This window comes from Protopterus annectens, chromosome 11.part0 (genome assembly GCF_019279795.1).
Source record: "Protopterus annectens isolate FY-2018-M chromosome 11.part0, PAN1.0, whole genome shotgun sequence".
Classification (NCBI taxonomy): Eukaryota; Metazoa; Chordata; order Ceratodontiformes; family Protopteridae; genus Protopterus; species Protopterus annectens.
The window spans coordinates 802199026-802218192 of NC_056745.1; the positions used below are offsets into that span (position 1 = coordinate 802199026).

General features: G+C 37.0%; 1 protein-coding gene across 1 annotated transcript in view; it reads right to left on the minus strand.

Moving 5' to 3' along the window:
- The window catches only part of DGKI (diacylglycerol kinase iota), a 5490864-nt gene that overhangs the window by 5144525 nt on the left and 327172 nt on the right, over nucleotides 1-19167 (minus strand). Inside the window, exon 3 of the mRNA XM_044088223.1 lies at nucleotides 2645-2719. The gene's annotated coding sequence lies outside the window, so the exon portion shown is untranslated. The remainder of the gene's footprint in view (nucleotides 1-2644; nucleotides 2720-19167) is intronic.

The window sequence follows — 19167 nt, forward strand, 5'->3', positions numbered from 1 at the left end:
TTTAATACTTTGCAGCATGTTAGCTTTTTTAATAACCTGTGTAACAATGTATATATGTTAATATGCGTGTACTTTTCTAAATTATTATATTTTGTGTGCAAAATTGTGAACTAATTTACCTGAGCTGAGTCTAAAAAGTGGTCATGTGCTGATTGGTGCCCTACCTCAGTAATCAAAGATAAATAAACTAAATTAATTATAAAGATATGCAGTATTTACATGCATACTTTAATATTTCCAAATCTAAATGACTTACACATTATTGCATGGTATCAGGTGAAACCTTACATGATGTAGAAAAAAACTGGTATTAATGTTTAAACTACACATTGCACATCATAAACCATATCCGTTGTTATTTATATCGTTATTTGCACAAATAAGCATACATTTCATATTTCTGTACATATCTTAATAAATAAGTGATCAGAAAAAAATTCCTTGCTATTATGCAAAAGCTCAACTCTAGCTGAAAAAGTATTGTGATATTACATGTATAGGTTGTACAGATTCCAAGATATGAAAAGTTTGTGAAATTTTACAGAAAATGTAATTCTATGATTGTATTGCAATCTATTACTAATCTATTACTATATTAATCTAAAGACTGTGAATCCACATATTGTTTACTGATAGCATTGATACATTGAGTACCAAGGAGAGCCTAGACAAGGTACTTAGACACCAGTTTAAAAGTGAGGATCTAGTGACTCTGCAGTAGGATGTTGCTTGTATATGAAAGAGAAGAGTAATCTTGGTAGGGTTGGTGGAGTTTTCTGCAATATGCTGTCTCAGGGTAATGCAGTAGGCATAGTTGCATGCTTGCTGATTATGGAACATATGAATACTAGCATAAGAAGAGAATTAGTGGGCAGGATTTTTAATGAAGATGTGTAATAGAAAGAATGGTGCTGGGCAGCCTAATATGTCTTCAGAGAATTACTCAATGAGTCATTAATTCTGTTGAAAGTTGACTAGAGGATAATCACCTGCTACTAACCCCCCCCCAAAAAAAAATACTTTTCTTTTTTCCAAAATCCAATTCCCTTTAAAAAAAAAACAACTTTAAAATTTCTTCCTGAAATAATACCATGATTGAAGTTGCCCCACAATCAAAACTACTTGGCATGATAATCAACAACAATCTTAAATTTGATTGGCATATCCATAACAGCATCAAGAAAATCCATCAAAAACTAGGCACCTTACATAGAATAAAGAAATTCCTTACAAATTCTGCCATGGCAACTCTACCTACCACTTACCTCTTGCCTACTCTCCTATATGGAGCCCCCATCATGTCTAACTTACAAACCTCACTTAGTTCTAAACTTGAATAGTGCTATAACAAAGTTAACAGATTCGGTTGCAACAAGCCTTACCGGACCCACAACTGTTTATAACATTAAAAAGACTTAACTGGCTTGAGCTTCCTCACCACCTATCACGTACTAAGCTCACCTTAATCCATAAAATCATCCATACCCATCTGCCCAACAATTAGACACCTACTCTGATACCCTCTTACAAATTGTCCCCTTTGGTCAAATAATAAACAACTTTTTACAATTTACAAACCACAAAGCACTGCTGTGGTCATATTCTATTCCTATATTGTAGCTAGAACTTGGAATAAAACTCCTATATCAGTCAGGTCTACCACACACCTTCATCTTTTTAAATCATTACTAAATGACTTCTTCTTTGTTTCCTGGCTTTGTCCCTGCTCCCCATCGGGGACATAGTTCCGTAACACCCTTCATCACCTTTCTTATACCTCCCTTTACAACACTAAGTCACTTAACCTGCTTATCCCCTTCTAATACCTCACTTTATTGTACTTCTTAAACTATTATCTGCTTTTAATTAGTACAACAAATTACTATTCCAACACTACTCCTCTGTTAACTCTCATTATCTCCTCTAATACCTCGCTGCTTTCTATTTCTTAAATTACTCGTACCTCTCATATACCATACTTCATTCTGTAAAGTCTCAGTACAAGGCTTGTAAATTTAATTTAATGTCTATGAATATCAATACAAATTTGATTATACTGACTATTACACAATGTATTCACCAAAACTGCATTATAAAATGTGTTATTGTAAATATTGATTGCATTATTGATTGCATTAAATATGATACCTTGAGCCTCTGCTGAAAAAGGACACCTGTGCCCAGTCGGATTTTCCTGGTAAAAAATGTCAATAACTAAGTAAATAAATAAATACATCTAATAAATATTTAAATATATTGACAAAAGTGGTGGTTCGTGGAGTATTTTATTGGATAATTGATATATCCAGCTTTCACCCTGAATGAAATTGACTGATTCATGTCAACTTGCCAAATACAATTTTAGTTAGTATGAATAACACAAAACAGTACACAAGCAATATGTTTCACAATGGAAGGAATGGTAACTTTCTAGTGTCAACAAAATCTCTTCTCAAGTTTACAGCACAGCTCTGCAGTTAGTCAAAACTAAAAAGTTAGAAGAAACCTTGCCATGTCAGTGATATACTAAAAGCCAAAGAAACAGAGGAAACAACACTGCCTATTATTTTCTGTATTTGAATTAAGCGTACATGTTCTTGATGATAGGTCACTCAATATTAGTCAACAACTGGTATCATCTTACCTTTTCTAGTTGTTCAATACATGCTGTATGTACTACAATTTTACAAGCTGCACATTTTCTTCTAGGAACTGATTTCTGGAATAAGAAAAAAATAATTATTTCAGAATGTAGGGCAAAAAACTCAACATTCTCATGCACTAAAAATTCATGGGTTTCTCGCTATTGATTACATTTTTTCACACTTCTCATGGGCAAGTAATCTTATTTAAGCAATTTTACTACAGAGCATAAAAAAAAAGATATCTAGCCTAGCCTATTTCCTTGAGAAAAGTACAGACACCAGGGTTTGTGCCAGCTTACAGTCATTTTCCTTTACATGTTTTTTAAAATGCTTATAGCTTGTAAAATATACTTTCTGATGCATCTCACTGAAACAGGTCTGTGTCTTTAAAAGCCTAAATAGCTTATTCCTTAGTCTTTTACTTACATACATTCATACAGAAATAAACAATAATTAAATAAAATTGTACTGTCTTGCTGCTCATTTTCATCTGCAACTAATATCACCACCTGTGGGTCAGCAATACTTTCTGTCACTTAAAGAGGTTTTATTATCCTTCACTTAGTAACTACCACTTAAATGAAGAAGATGATGCAAGAATGTTGTTATGGAAATTCAACTTCTGAGATTGAATTACTTTACTGATCACTAGCATGCCATCTAAAATGCAGCAAATGACATGGGGAACATTCATAAAGGTTACTACAATGTGTATACCACATACGTGTGTATGTCACAGTAACCCTTTTGAACTCAGAGACTGGCATAACTCAGTGTGGCACAGTGCTCCAACATAAATATGTGCACTAGCCTGTAGGGCTGGCTTCACTGCCATACTGTATGCTAATTAGGCAGCGCAAGGGAGAATCATATGCTAATGACCCATGTGCTCTCTCACCTTGAACCGCCTCCAGTAAGGCATTGATGTGTAAAGCAATTAATGAAATCGCTCAGCCATGTAGAGAAACACAGCTGTCCTTACCACACTCGATAGGGAATATGGCCAAAAGGCGGAGTTCATCTAATGGGACTTAAAACCAGGAGAGGGATCAGGGGTGGTAGGAATTACTAGCTACCAGAGAAACATCAGGGGTGGTAGGAATTATTAGCTACCAGAGAAACTACACTTGTGCCATAAGAGCACATAAACCAGTGTGGGGATTGGGAGGTGAGGGGAATCACTAATCACCATGGATACTGTACTTGTTTTGTAAGGGCACCTAAACCAATGCAGGAATTGGGCTGTGGGGGGAACCACTAGATATCAGGTTTAATTTCTCCAAGTCATTTGAATTTCTAATACCATGACAGGAACATACTCCATTCCTAAATTAAAATATGATTAAAGTTAATGAAATTAGTATTGTTTCATTCTTTGATATTAGCCAAAAGTGCTCTTTGCAGCAGCAATGTGCCCAGAATTGGCTCCTTCTGCAATTTATAAGGAGTTACGTGTATCGATAGCATATTTAAATGCGACTATTAATTATTATTTTTTATGAAACCCATTGCTCTTACTGCTGTTGGAACTGCCTGGGTATCCTTCTTCCATATTGCCCTTATTTCTGCCTGCAAATCCTGGTACTTTATGATTTTGTGTCTCTCTGTATGTAAGACACTTTAATTAATGACTGGGTGTAGCAATTTCAATGGTCAATGCTACTTTTGTCTTCTTTTCGTGGACTACTATATCTCATTTTCTTGTGTCTGTTTTTAGTTTTGGTTAATGATGCAGTGAGAAGACTATAAGCTAAGTGAGTGTAATATAATGGGAGTGATCACTTCTACGTTATTAGCATAACAGTTACTTACACAACTTTCTATTATTCTTTCTAAGGGGAGCTGGAGCCTCTCTATTTTAAAACCCCAGGCACATGTTTTGGTAGTGATACACAAGCTATTGACATTCAACCACATACACTGCTACTTCCTATATTTACTTTATTCCTAGGTCACAGTACTTCAAAGTAAAAGGGGAGACACCTGTCTATTTGTAAAATATTACGGAAAATAGAGCTGTCATATGCTAACATACATCTGCGGTGTAGTTTTCCTAACCATATTTATGCAAGTTCACTACTCACTGGTGTCATATTACTCTTCACTACCAATCATACAAAGCTGTGGTATCAGAGGCGGTATGCAACAAAAGAGGAGGAAGTGAATTCAACTAAGGAATGCAGAATTCAGTCTCAAAAGAAATAAAAAACAGTTTTCTTTCTTTTTTCTTTTAGAATCAGGTCAGTGAGCCATGGGCTGCAAAGATCTCAAAAAAGAAGACAGCAAAGCACCGTGTGTCTATACTGCTCTCCATACACAGGTCACTGGCCATGTCATAAAAGGGTTGGTCTCATTCTGCAAAAACACATTTTGCTGAATTTGAGCGCACTAAATTAAAATGGTTGAAACTTCATTAATCAATGGCTCATTTGGTTGAAGTGCACAACGTCGGGCCCGCAGGCCAAATCCGGCCCGCAATGCAATGCCATCCAGCCCCCAGAGAGTAAGCAAAAATGTTTAAAAAAGTGAAAAAATGCTATGCCTTACTCTAGTCAAGCAAACTTTCCAGTACGTGCTTACTTACCTAATTGACTGCAGTTGTGCTCACCTCTAATTTTAGCCGCAGAAGTAACTATTCTTTGTTGTTAATAACTTGTAGTCTGTATATAGTAGTAACTTCTGCAAGAGTTTGTAATAAGTCATGGCTGCAAGCCAGAATAAAGTTAAATGTAAGGTTGATGTAGAAAACAGGCAATTTCATGACTGCTGTCTTAAGTAAAAATGCCAGTCCCCTGTACCTGTTGTTAACTCTTAATGACTTACTATGTTTTGAGGTGGCCCACAGATGCATAAAAATTTGTGTAGTGGCCTTCCCCACAAAAAAGGTTGTGCACCACTGCTTTAGAGTACTATACCATTATTACTCATATTTAACAACAGACTTGTAGAAAAATGCAAACAAATATAAATAATCTGAAGTGCTCTTGTAGTAATGGAGGCAACGGAGCACAGCTTCTAAAAACCAAAGTTATTTATTTCAATTGCAAATAGGTTTTATACCTATTTGCAATTGAAATAAATAACTTTGGTTTTTAGAAGCTGTGCTCCACTGCCTCCATTGCTTTTGTTCTCTGTATGCTTGCTTTACTGGAGCAACAGTTTACCTACACCATTACATTTGTTTTTTGCTGCTTTTGTAGTAATGCTTATGCCCACATGTATCCCTGTTTCCTAGATTTACTTACTCTTAGATCACAGTACTCAGAAATATTTGTATTTGTTTGATCCTAAATTCAAATTTGTACATACCACCAGGGTATGCAACCTGAGTTATATTAAGTTCAGGAGTAAGGGAATAAAGCCTCATACTGGAAGGTGCAAAGGGGGTGAACTCCGCTGTACAAACATTGTTTTAAAGAACTGCTGACTGCATAATATTTCCATCAGTTATAATTTGACTAAGTGATGCATTAACAAAATGAGCAGCTAACTAAATAAAGTTTCAACATTTTGAATTCAAAGTACTGAGATTCAACCAAATGGGATTCTTCAAATTGATGTGCACCAGTCATGAACTGACCTGTTGGCATTGGTAGAACAGCTGACCTTTGAAAGTAGTAACAGTGACCCTTGCTAAAACTGAAAATGATTCCTGGATACATATCAATTAAATAACTGCTGACCAGCCATGCAAAGCTCTGCAGACAGTATGGCATCTGACAGTCATGTACCCTTTCCATCCACTTGGAAAATGTTAGCTAAAGTGTGGTCTGGAGGAAAAAATTGCAATTACACAACAGAATTAGTTAAGTGCATTAGAAGAAGGAACAATACTTTTACCAGTACAATTCTCGGGTTATCTCACAATGATTGACCACAATTGGAATGTATATCATCTGAGGAAATGGAACAGTAATAGTAACAAAGTATACAAAGATTGCTTGGTATGTTGTGAATGGTAAAATTGAAAAATGTTAACATCTTTCAGTTCACTGCTGGTGATACCATTTCTGTGAAGTGGGGTGGCACCCCTAGACTAAAAATATTTTCATCCTGAGTGAGGTACATGGAGATCCACTCCCTCTTCATTGTCAGTATCCAGTTTGGTAACAAGGGCGCAAAAGAAGCACTCACAAATTAATTACAAAAAGGGGATTGTTAAAGAAGTAACCTCAGTAACAAAGCCTGCCAGATGATGATGGTCAGCTCTGGACTGTATGCTCATAAATACATGCATTTCAATGATTTGCCATCTAAGGGCTGCATGATTTAAGGTTTTAAATGGACTTTCTCCAGAATACAAGGTCTTCGTGCTTTTTGATATGAACAATAGGTTCTGGGATATAACAGATCACTCTCAATGCAGGTCACACAAGAATGTTTTATTTGCTGCAGGGCACAAGTAATGAGCCTGAACATGAATCTCTCAAGGATTTTACAACCGCATGATGATCATTCACTTGTCACTGTTAGACGTTCCAAATATAATTGGTATGCAAAAAGTTTAACCTCCAAAGGACATGTAGGTGCTCCATTATTTGGACCTGAGGCTTTAATTAGGGAAGGGTCTAAGACTTGATCATTGAAGACTCACCTAGAATAAAGCAATGACTGACCCTCAGACAACTCACCTCAGATAAAGCATGATCTATTACCTAGAACATGATTTCTTAGTGATAATTTGCAGTAGTGCATGTAAACATACACATTACTTCTTGCTAATATACAGCTGATTGGCAGTAGTGCATGTCAACATACAGGTTACTCTTCACTACTGTATATCGGTAGCACATAAACATACAAATTAATATTCACTAATATGCAGGTGATTGTCAGCAGGAAATTATTATTCAGTAATATACAGCTGAATATATAGGGCTGCTATATTTTGTATGTCCTAAGTGAGACATAGTGGGAGTGACAACGGTACAACATCACTGTGTGGCCAAAGTTACTCTGTAATAACTGTAGAAGAAATAACTGACTCAAGCTGTGGATCTTGGGCCTAGTGACCCCCAACCTTTTGATCCAGTTATGGCTTGAAAATATCATGAGTACGGAAAGAAATTTAGTGTTTTTATTTTGCAGTAAAGTTGATGAAATAGTTCACAACACCTTTAACAATTTCTTCTCTCAAACTGCAAACTGTAAACTCACTTGCAAGCACTATGACTCCACCCCCCTCCCTCCAAACTACCCCCATCCCCAACAATACCTATACACTAAAACTTGAAACCGTCTCAACTACCTATATACAGAAACTACTGTCTAAACTAAAACCCTGTACACCCTCGACTGACAAACTTCCAGCTGAATACCTTCAATTAGCTGCAAAAGAAATAGCCTACCCAGTATCCATCTTAATAAACAGAACCATAACAGAATCCAAAATTCCATCCTGCTGGAAAATCTCCCACATTATTCCACTCCACAAAGGTGGAAACTCTAATGAACTATCCAATTTTAGACCTATTGCCCTTCTAGAAAATAATGGAACGCTGTATTCACCATCAACTCCTAAACTATCTCTTAAATAACAACCTGCTTGTAGACTCTCAACATGGCTTTAGACCCTACCACAGCACTACTACTGCCCTTCTTTCCTTCTCTGATACCATAAATAAAAATCGAAATAGAAACCTATTCTCATCTGCACTATTTCTGGACCTCTCAAAAGCATTTGATATGGTCAACCATCAACTTCTCCTTGATACCTTAAAATCTCTATCACTGGATTCTCAAGCCTTACAGTGGTTCAATTCATATTTGACTAATAGAAAACAAGCTGTACTGTGGGACAGCCATCTATCCACTCTACTCCCTGTCACTATTGGTGTCCCACAAGGATCTATCCTAGGCCCCTACTTTTCTCCATTTTCATCAACAATCTGCCCAATTCCTACCAACATCCACATGCATACAATATGCAGATGATTCCACTCTCATCTGCTCGCCCTACCCCAGTAGAACTCCACTCCACTACCCAAGCAGTCTTTACTGCAGCAGAAAATTGGTTTCAACACATCTGTCTCCTCCTTAATCCCAAAACCAAACTACTACTCTTTACCCCTACCTCTAAATCCACTATCTCTTTTTCTATAACATCCTGTAATGGCACTATCATCAAACCTGACAACTGCACTAAACTCCTAGGCGTCACCATAGATAACCAGCTTAACTTTGACTGTCACATTGATTTAACTATCAAAACTGTTAATAAAAGATTGGTGCCCTATACAGGCTAAAGCCTTATCTCACTGCATCTTCGTAGCCCTTGCCCAAACTCACCTTATCTCTACACTAACCCTCCTTTGTCAACTTATCTAAAGGTAATCTTCAGAAACTGAATACTGCCTACCACAGTATAGCCAGATTTGCCACTGGCTCACCTTTCCTAACTCACCACTGTCTTAACTTAAAGAAACTCAACTGGCTTGAACTCCCAAACCTTATACTCCTACAACAACTAATCATCACCTTCAAAATTCTTCATTACCTCCAATATACCAATACTAAATAATGTCATCACACCTTATAAGAATCTCAATATACTCAGATCAGCCAACAAGCTACTAGTTACTACCTTGAAATCTCATAACAAATCAGGTGATTCCCTATTTGCAAACACTATCGGTTCTTACTGGAATAAACTTCCCACTGAACTGACCTCCTAACATCATGTCACCTTTTCAAAACAGATAAAAAACCACCTACTAATCCACTGGCTTTGCCCCTGCTCTAATCCTGACTGAGCATACTAATGTTCATTACTCTGAACAGTCTGCTACTTGCATTCTTTACTCTCCCGTTCTTACCTAGACTAACATCCTCAGCCCCCTTCTCTGGACCTTCACCCTTTTCCCTTATCTCATTGCCTAGATACTTCACTCTCCTTTTCAACTTGACTTTCTTAACATTTAACTATGATAAAATGCTATTACCCTATGTAAACATATTCTATCCACACTTTCTATCTATCTTTTATCCCTTTTTTTCCCTTAACTTTACTACCTATCTACCTGTTTACCTTCTAACTTGCTTTTTTTTAACACTTCTAACTACTACTTTTCTTTCCCTCTGCTAATTACCAATTCTGTCTTCTAGCCTTCTGACCAATGATTAATTTTATGTAGCTATACTTCAGATATCCTTAACTCAACTTTATATTTTGGTGCCTGAGCTTATCTCCTCAGCCACATGATGTGAACTTTGATTGAAATCTTTTTGTAACCTAGTTAAATTAGTCCAGACAAACTGTATTTTGTCTTTGTACATTTTTGTTTTGTTTTGTTTTTGTTTAAAAAAGATTGATCTATTTAGTAAAGTATTCCTCATGTATTGTCTTAGTCTGTTAGTGGAGCTTTTCTCCTCGGGCCTCTGCTGAAAATGGACATGTATCCAGCCAGACTAGCCCGGTTAACAAATGTAAAATAAAATAAAATAAAATAAATAAAATTTAGTGGTGTCACAATCATTACTACTTTCCTACCAGATTTCTCTAGAACATCTTCTGGTCATTTTTTTCATTTTGTGCAGGTGTGTGTGTGTGTGTGTGTGTGTGTGTGTGTGTGTGTGTGTGTGTGTGTGTGTGTGTGTGTGTGTGTGTGTGTGTGTGCGTGCATGTGGACTTGCATGCATGAGTGTGTGTGTGTGTCTGTGTGTGTGTGTTTCTCCATGTAGCTTCTATCCAAAGTAAAATGAAAATGTACAAATGACATGCTAAGTGATTACCTCAGAGTTTACTGGCCATAGAATCTTTATGATCACTGTCTCATGAAGAAAAAAAAATAACTAGTATATTTGCATTAAGACGTCCACTTTTTTATAGGCAGCATATACAGTAACTTGAATTACTAACTAATTTAAGCTCACCATTTTGTCAGTTTGTGAATGGGTGGATGTATTGCAACTACCACCACCCCAAAAACAAAAAAATGATAGCTACTCTACTCATCCTACATAATATTAGATAAAGCAGATCAGTAGAACAAATTTGCATTACTTATTTCCCTATGACATACTCATAGATGAAACATTTCAAGGTTTAGAAAATACCAACTCTTTTTCAGCCATTCTTAACTATGACGGTCAGATAATATGGGTAAGCAACAATAATAAAAACAAAATGGTATGCACTTATACTGCATTATTTAAATTTACTGAGATCAGATATTTTCTAATCAACTGATTATCTGCAGAAATTATGTAGGCTTAAATGCAAATACTCTAAAACAGTGAAGCTACAAACTAACGCAGTACAGTAAGGTGTTACTAACACACACACACACACACACACACACACACACACACACACACACACACACACACACACTAAAAGTAAACTACAGAAGACATCCTTAAAAATCCTCATCATATTTTAGTTAATTCACAGATATCATTTACTGTGAATGTCACCCATTTCCTTATCACAATTACAGCAAGCTTTAACTATATGAATTAAATAGTGACTGCAAACACTTTACATAGCTTGACATATTTTGCACTACTCAAAAGATGATAGTCATTCTGTCATGCATATTTCTGCTTTCATTATAAACTACTACAATAAATTAGTATGGAATCCACTGCAGTGCTATAAAGGTTGGTTAACTACTGAAGCTGGAAACTAAGAAAAATCATGTGACATTTTTCTGTACTCATCAATATGCCAGTGAAATGTTTAGATAAAGAAGGGGTAAAGTAAGCTTAACCAGGTAATTTAAACTGTATACAAGCTAAGCAACATTGCATAGTAACAATATATAACTTTCTAATAGTTTTTTACAATTATCATTACAAGTACGTCACTTAACAACAGTGGAGACATTTTCCCAAGCAGGAAACAGGACGTGCTGCTCAATAAAGAGTTTATAACTGCATGCTGTCCTTGTCTTGTTAAACTGAATGCCTGCTGATATATTCCGGGGGGGGCGGGGTTGTGAATCTCTATTAAACAGAAAGCAGCAATTTAAACAGTGGCTGGACAAGCCTTCCACCTCAAAGAAAATGTATTTATTGTAATAATTGTAAAGGTATTTTTAATCCATTATCTTCAGAAGCTTCCTAAATAAAATAACTGAATTCCATGCTACCTTGGCCATCTACTCTCCAGACATAGCTGTCATTAGTGAAACCTGGTTAAAGCCCCATATCAAAGACTTTGAAATAACAACTAATGGTTACAACATCATAAGGCAAGACAGACTAAACAAACGAGGTGATGGTGTAGCTGTTATGTTCAAAGACTCTCATACAGTGGAAAAACTAAACTGTACTACCCCAGCCATCCCCAGTGCAGAAATACTAGTCACATGCCTGAAACTTAACCCTCAAAAAGCCATTATTATCATTGTCATGTACCTGCTTCCCGGAAACAACCTTCCTAGTACGGAATCCCTCCTCTTTTGGTCTGCTTCCTCTTTCAGCCAGGAAACCATCATCCTAGGGGACTTTAACATTTGACTGGCTCTCCTGCTCTTCTACCTGCCCCACTAACTTCATTAACCTGTACAACTTCACCCAAACTATTAATAGCCCTACCTGCACCAACAAACATGCAAAAAAACAATCACTACTCGACTGGATACTAACCAACAAGCCTAACCTTGGGCATCAAGTTGGCTACCTACTTATCTCACTAAGTGACCATGCTCCCACATTCCTAGTTAGAAAAAGAATTCAGCAAACATACATACCCTTCAAATACACCTGGAGCAAGAAAAACTTCTCCCCAGAGACATTCAATCTACTACTTCAACATTGTGACTGGTCCCCATTAAAAACCCTACAACTAGACCTTGCACTCAAAAACTTCAATAATAAATTCCTTGAAATCCTAAAAAATCTCGCCCCCACCAGGAAAATTCATACCAGAATCAAACAATTACCATGGCTATCTAATGACACTAAGGCTGTAATCATACAAAGGAACAAAGCCTGGTCATGTTACCATACCACCAAAAATAAAAAAATTATTTCACCATATTTCAGCAATTAAGAAATCAAGCTAAAAAAAAAATATCCAGTGAGAAAAAAACCTGCTTTCAATCTACCCAACAAAAATACCTGAACAACCAACAAAAGTTCTGGCAAAACATCAACTACCTCCTTAACCCTGGTAAAACCACCACCCCTGCACCCGCCACTTGTAATACCTCTGAGCCCATAGCATCACAATTCGACTCCCACTTTATTAACTCAATCACCACCTTCCTAGACAACAAACAGTTCTGCCCACTAAATGTACCCCCCACCACCGAAGACACAAAACTCTTTCGCCCTCAAACCCATTCAGACTATGTACATAAGAAAACTCCTAAGTAAACTAAAACCCTGATGTCTTGCCGTAGGCCAGCTACCCAATGAATTCTTGGAAATAGCTGGTCCATCCATAGCCTACCCCTTATCCACCCTAATCAATTGCTCTATCTCTGAACACTATGTCCTTCACCTATGAAAAATTTCTTACATCATTCCACTTCACAAGGGTGGCCCCTCTAGAGAAATCTCAAATTATTGACCACTTGCCATCTTCTCTCTCATAGCTAAAATACTGGAAAAATGTATCCACCAACAGCTTCTAAATCACCTCACCACCAACATCCTATCCCCCTCACAGCATGGCTTCAGGCCCAAGCACAGTACTAACTCTGCCCTAATAACCTTCACCAATACTATTCAACACCTTTAAAATGAAGGACAATGGGTCACTGCAATTTTTCTACATATGTCAAAAGCCTTTGACACCGTGTCTCACCAATTGCTATTCAACAAACTTGCAAACTACAATCTCAACTCCTCATCCCTAACCTGGTTCCACACCTACCTTTCAAACCTTCAACAGACTACTAAATAGGAAAACCATCTCTCTCTTCTACTGCCTGTATACACTGGAGTACCCCAAGGATCCATACTTGGTCCCCTTCCTTTTATCAGATTCACCAACAACTTAAATTTCACCAGTCAACATGCAACTATCATGCAATACGCAGACGACTCCTCACTTATCTGTTCAGCCCCTTCTCCCCAAGAACTTCAATAAAAAATGCAAATATCCTTCCTGTACATAGAAACATTCCTCTCCAAGCATCAACTCATCCTAATTCCAAATATGACTAAGTTAATGATTTTCACTAACAAATCATCCAAGGTAAGCCCTCCACCCTCTGTATCTATTCCTCCAATGGAACAAAAATTGACCCAACTAATCAGACCAAACTCCTAGGGGTTACAATTGATAACAGACTAAAATTTGATTCACACATCTCCTTAACAATCAAAAAAGTCCATGTCAAACTAGATACTCTCTACAGAGCCAAACCTTACCTCACTCACTAAGCCAGACTAGGCACTGCTAGAGCCCACTTACTATCTACCCTCCTCTATTGTTCACATATTTTCACCAACCCATGCAAGACTGATCTTAATAATCTAGAATCCTGCAACAACAAAATAGCTAGGTATGCAGCCAATCACCCCCACAAAACACACCATTGCTCTGCTCGGCACCGACCTCAACTGGATGGAACTTCCCAACCTGTTAACTCTAAACCAACTTACCTTTGCCCACAAAGTCTTCCACAACCCAATAACTGCTCTGCCCTCTCTAACCTGGTTCAGCCAAAAATTAACTGCAGGTCCCTTAGATCCTCTGACCAATTACTGCTAAAAATTACCCAGTCACACAGCTATCATAGTGATTCCCTCTATGCCAGTAAAACAGCCAAGCTCTGGAACGCTCTACCTCAGGGCATCCAAAAGAATGCAAACACCTCTTCTTTTAAAAAAAGCCTTAAAGAATATCTCACCAGCAGATGGCTCTGCCCCTGTACTTCACATGGATAACACCCTTCTAATGTCTTCTCAACTCTGTACTATCATTCACCTCAAACAACTAGAGCTGTTTGCTAGTGGATTTCTGATAAACTCATTTACTACTGTAATTTGCTATAATATGTAGCAAGAACTATTTGTTTTTATGAATATTGTATTAATGTACTGTTATGTTTAATTATTGTACCGTTATATTATGCTATATTAACTACTGTGTTCTCAGCAATTGTTTTTGCTTATAATCTTGCTTATAATTTGTTAATTTGTATGGAGGTTTTCTCCCTGGGTCTCCACTGAAAATGGGCTACTGGCCCAGTCGGACACTACTCGGTTAACAAATGTAAATAAATGTAAATAAATAAATAATGTACTATAGATTATCCACATATATACTTTTTGCCTTTTGGCTCTTAAAAATGTAGCTGGTTGCATTCTTACAGTGATTGCTTTATGCCATTTCTTTATTCCTGAAGATTTTGCCACAGCTTTTTCTTGTTTGGGTCATCATATTTAGACATATATGCTGACAGGCATTTAAATATGGACTGAGCCATTAAATTGTTACTTTTAGTGGGGCCTTTCTCCTCTTTTTATTTTCTGATTGGTTAGTGACCAACCAATCGGAAAAAGAAAAGATTAGAAAAGCCAGATTAAAAAATAGTTGGACAACTCAGCCCACACTTCATGTGTCCACAACTATCTTGCTAAAGGCTATAAATAGGCAAATAGGACTTAAGTTACAGATTTGCATTCTGATTCCTTGTAACTCTGTATTTGACTGTGATTAAACATAAAAAAGCTCTAATTCAGGACATATTGAGTCCTGCTTATGGTTGTTGTGGGACATGGAGCAAACAGATAACAATCAGGTGTGTTCTGCATAGAATAGGAGTAATGGCAGCCATAGATACATGCATTCTAGATCTTAACTACTATACACACACACACACACACACACACACACACACACACACACACACACACACACACACATATATATATAGTTTTGTGTGGAAGTGTCAAAAGTCCAGAATTTTGTACATCAGAATATCTACACTCACAACATTGAATCAGCTGTTCACTTAAATGCCGGTAAATTAAAAAATGACATTTTTGCAGGGAGTAAACTACCCTGCATCCCACTCACAACACCCCATGTACGTTATATATTTTTCCACACTGAGGAAAGGGCAAAGACTCATTTCCAAGAAATACCAGCATTTAGGAGAAAAGTTTGTTCGGTGATGTGAACGTTAATATACTATATTTGAAATTGTGGTTTGTCAATATTTCCACATGAGGACATATATATATATATATATATATATATATATATATATATACACACACACACACACACACACAAATATACATATATATATATATATATATATATATATATATATATATATATATGTGTGTGTGTGTGTGTGCATGTATGTATATGTATATATACACATATAATGATTGAAATATTAAATTTGAATTAGATCATCAGTAATACAAAGTAACGACTGATTTTTGAAATTTAAACAATCTGACAAACTATTTTTGTAACAAATTCAGTATAATAGCCTCTGGTAACCATATTTTTCTTAATTTATCCATTGTCAATCTATAAGGTCATTTTAAACAATACTGTCATTCTTTTTACATAGTTCTATTTCAGTTTTGAACAAAACATATGTAATTTTAATTCAAGTCACCCGATGTCATCTTTAATATACAACTCGTGTGAAGAGAATTTAACTGTATATTATCTGAGGCTAGAACTCTGAAAAGCCATGAGACATTTAATCAATCATGATAATTTAGTAAGCTTGCAAAAATATATCTGCTTCAGTAAATGAACTGTATGTACTTAAATCGGTAATTTTATTACTTTCTGTACTTGGAGTTTTACTTCTATCATTTCTTTAACCCCAGGTTTACATATTAAAATTATTAATAAAATATTCCTAGAAGTTAAGGCCAATGTCAGTGGTCTCTAGATGACTACATCTGCAGATTATTTCAAGTTAGGAGCTGTCATTGAATCTCACATGGACACAAATGTTCTCCAGGAGGGGCTGACACAAACAACTGGTGTCAGAGTCATGGACTAAAACTAAATGCCAAGAAATGCATAATAGTATCCTTTGGGAAGTCATCCATCCCTGGTAACTATCATATTGACAACACACCCCTTAGAGTTGACCCACTAGTCAGGGACATAGGGACACACATAGATAGTAATCTAGCCTTTGATCATCATGTGTCTACAGTGGTGAGGAAATCATTCTATGTTGCTCAACTTATAAACAAAGGTATGGCATCTAAGTCCAAGGAAGTCATTGTTCCACTGTATTCAGTATTCATCAGACCTATCATTGAGTACAATGGCCCCTTTGTTATGTACCTAACCAGGCATATCCAACAACTGGAACATCCGCAGATGTTCCTCACTAAAAGAATACAGGGCATAAGTAATATGTCCTATGCAGACTGCCTCAAAGCCCTATTGGTGTATTCTATCTCCTACAGGCTTTTTAGGGGAGATCTATGCCTGGCATACTTGGCATTGTCAGACCCCACTCTGATGGAACTCCTGCATATCCACAAAACAAACAGTGCCAGAATTGCCTGTTATAAAGACTTAAACCTTGTCTGTGATATAAATAGAACCTGCTAGAGAGATAGGTATGTATCCCAGAGACTACCCCATCTATGGAACAGGCTCCCCATCCATGTGAAGCAGAGTTCCTCCCTAATTCAATTCAAGTGCAATTTGGCAATTGGATGGGAAACCAGAAATTCATCCTTGGTTTGGCACCTATGTCTCTGATGCAAACATGTAACCTGTAAATGGTTCATCTCCCAGACCCATGCTTACACTTATCAAGGGTATCAGAACTCGTAAGAGATTTGGGATGCATGGCTTGGCTTAATAAAGCCCTTGTGGTCATTAGCCTAGTAAACGCCTATGAACCTATAAAATATAAAACATTTCCCCAATTTTTAACAAGTTCCCTATACTCCAATGCCTGGAATTTCCATACAATCATTCTGTAGATTTAAAATAAATGTACAATCAGTTTTGGAATGCATTACATGTCTCCGTTCTACTGAATCTACCACTCCTCTTATCTGACATGCTCAGTATCCCTACTTTTAAATGTTAACTTAGTCTTAATACAAGAAAAAAATAATCAAACCATGAAGACATCTCTGTCTTAATATCATCGTTTATTGCAAAGACACCCAATTAACAGTCTTGAAAATAAAGGAAGACAGTAAGGAAGAGAGATCTCCATTCTTTGGTCATTTTTGTACTTTGTTTGGGCTTTTGTATTCATAGGCCTGAAAAGTTGTTTGTACTTAGCTTTCTGTATTAGTCTCAGCTATATAATCAACCATGATTATATTAGGCCATGGCAGAAAAGTGTTTATGATGACCAACTCACTTAGCTGGTTAACAAATGAAAAAAAATTAAATTTAAAACAAAAGACTAGTGTCAATATTCGCATCTGGACCTATCTTAAGAATGCATCTAGTAAAACAAGAGCAGGATGTCACATATGTTACCTTATGTTGAGTGACAAATAATGTACTGCCTATTAGTGATAACTGTAGAAGGATTACAGCTCATGCAAAATTCTTATAATTGTTTCTTACCCCTATTTCCTTATTCCTGACTCGAATATGACCTAGAGACCTATAAATTCTGTAGCACTGCTTGTTTACAATGTTGTCAAAGACAAGACATCTCTTGATGCTACATCAATCACCACCATATTCCAGCAGGGGACATTCAAAACAATGGGCAGTACAGAGGTATCAAGCTCCTATCACACTGCATAAAAGTTCTGGAGAGGGTGATTGATAAATTAATACACAGAGTAGTAAATAGTAGGATGGGAGATAATCATTTCAGGTTCAGATCAGCATGCAGCACACCTAACCCAACATTTGCAGTGAGATAGATACTGGAGAAGGCGTTGGAGATGAGGAAAGACTCCGACTGGGCATTCTAAACTTAGAAAAAACATATCACGGAGTCCCAAGTAAGCTAATTTGGACAGACTTGCAGTGGTTCTAAGTTCCAGAAACTTTGATAGAATTAGTGATGGCTATATGCAAGGACCTAATGACTCAACTAAGAGCAGTGTTTGGTCTCTCAGAGGGGATCCCAGTGGAAGTGGGTGCACATCAGGGTTTAGCTCTGAGCCCACTGCTGTTCATACTGATTATGAACTATATTAGCAAACAGGTTAGAGGGGACAGAGCAACAAAATTGCTGTATGCAGATGATGTGGCATTACAGGCAGACTCTAAGCAAGAACTTCAACAAAGGATAGGGGAATGGAATGCAAAACTGAAAGCACAAGGGATGAAACTGAATACAGATAAGACAGTTATAATGGCAGCAAATGGGGAAATCTGAAGAAGGTGAGAAGGAGCTAGAAGAGAAAACAGTAGAACAGGTTAACAGCATCAAATATTTGGAAGGGGTGGCCGAGGAGAAGGGAACTCTGAATGAGGAGGTCAATGCTAGAATCAGAGTTGTGCCAGCCAACTGGCATAGAGTGCCAGGGGTAGTTTACGACAGAACAGTCCCAAAAAAACTGAAAAGTTAAGTGTACAAAGCAGTGGTATGACCAGTACAACTGTGTGGTACAGAAGCCTGGGCAGTAAAGGCATAGTTTTTGA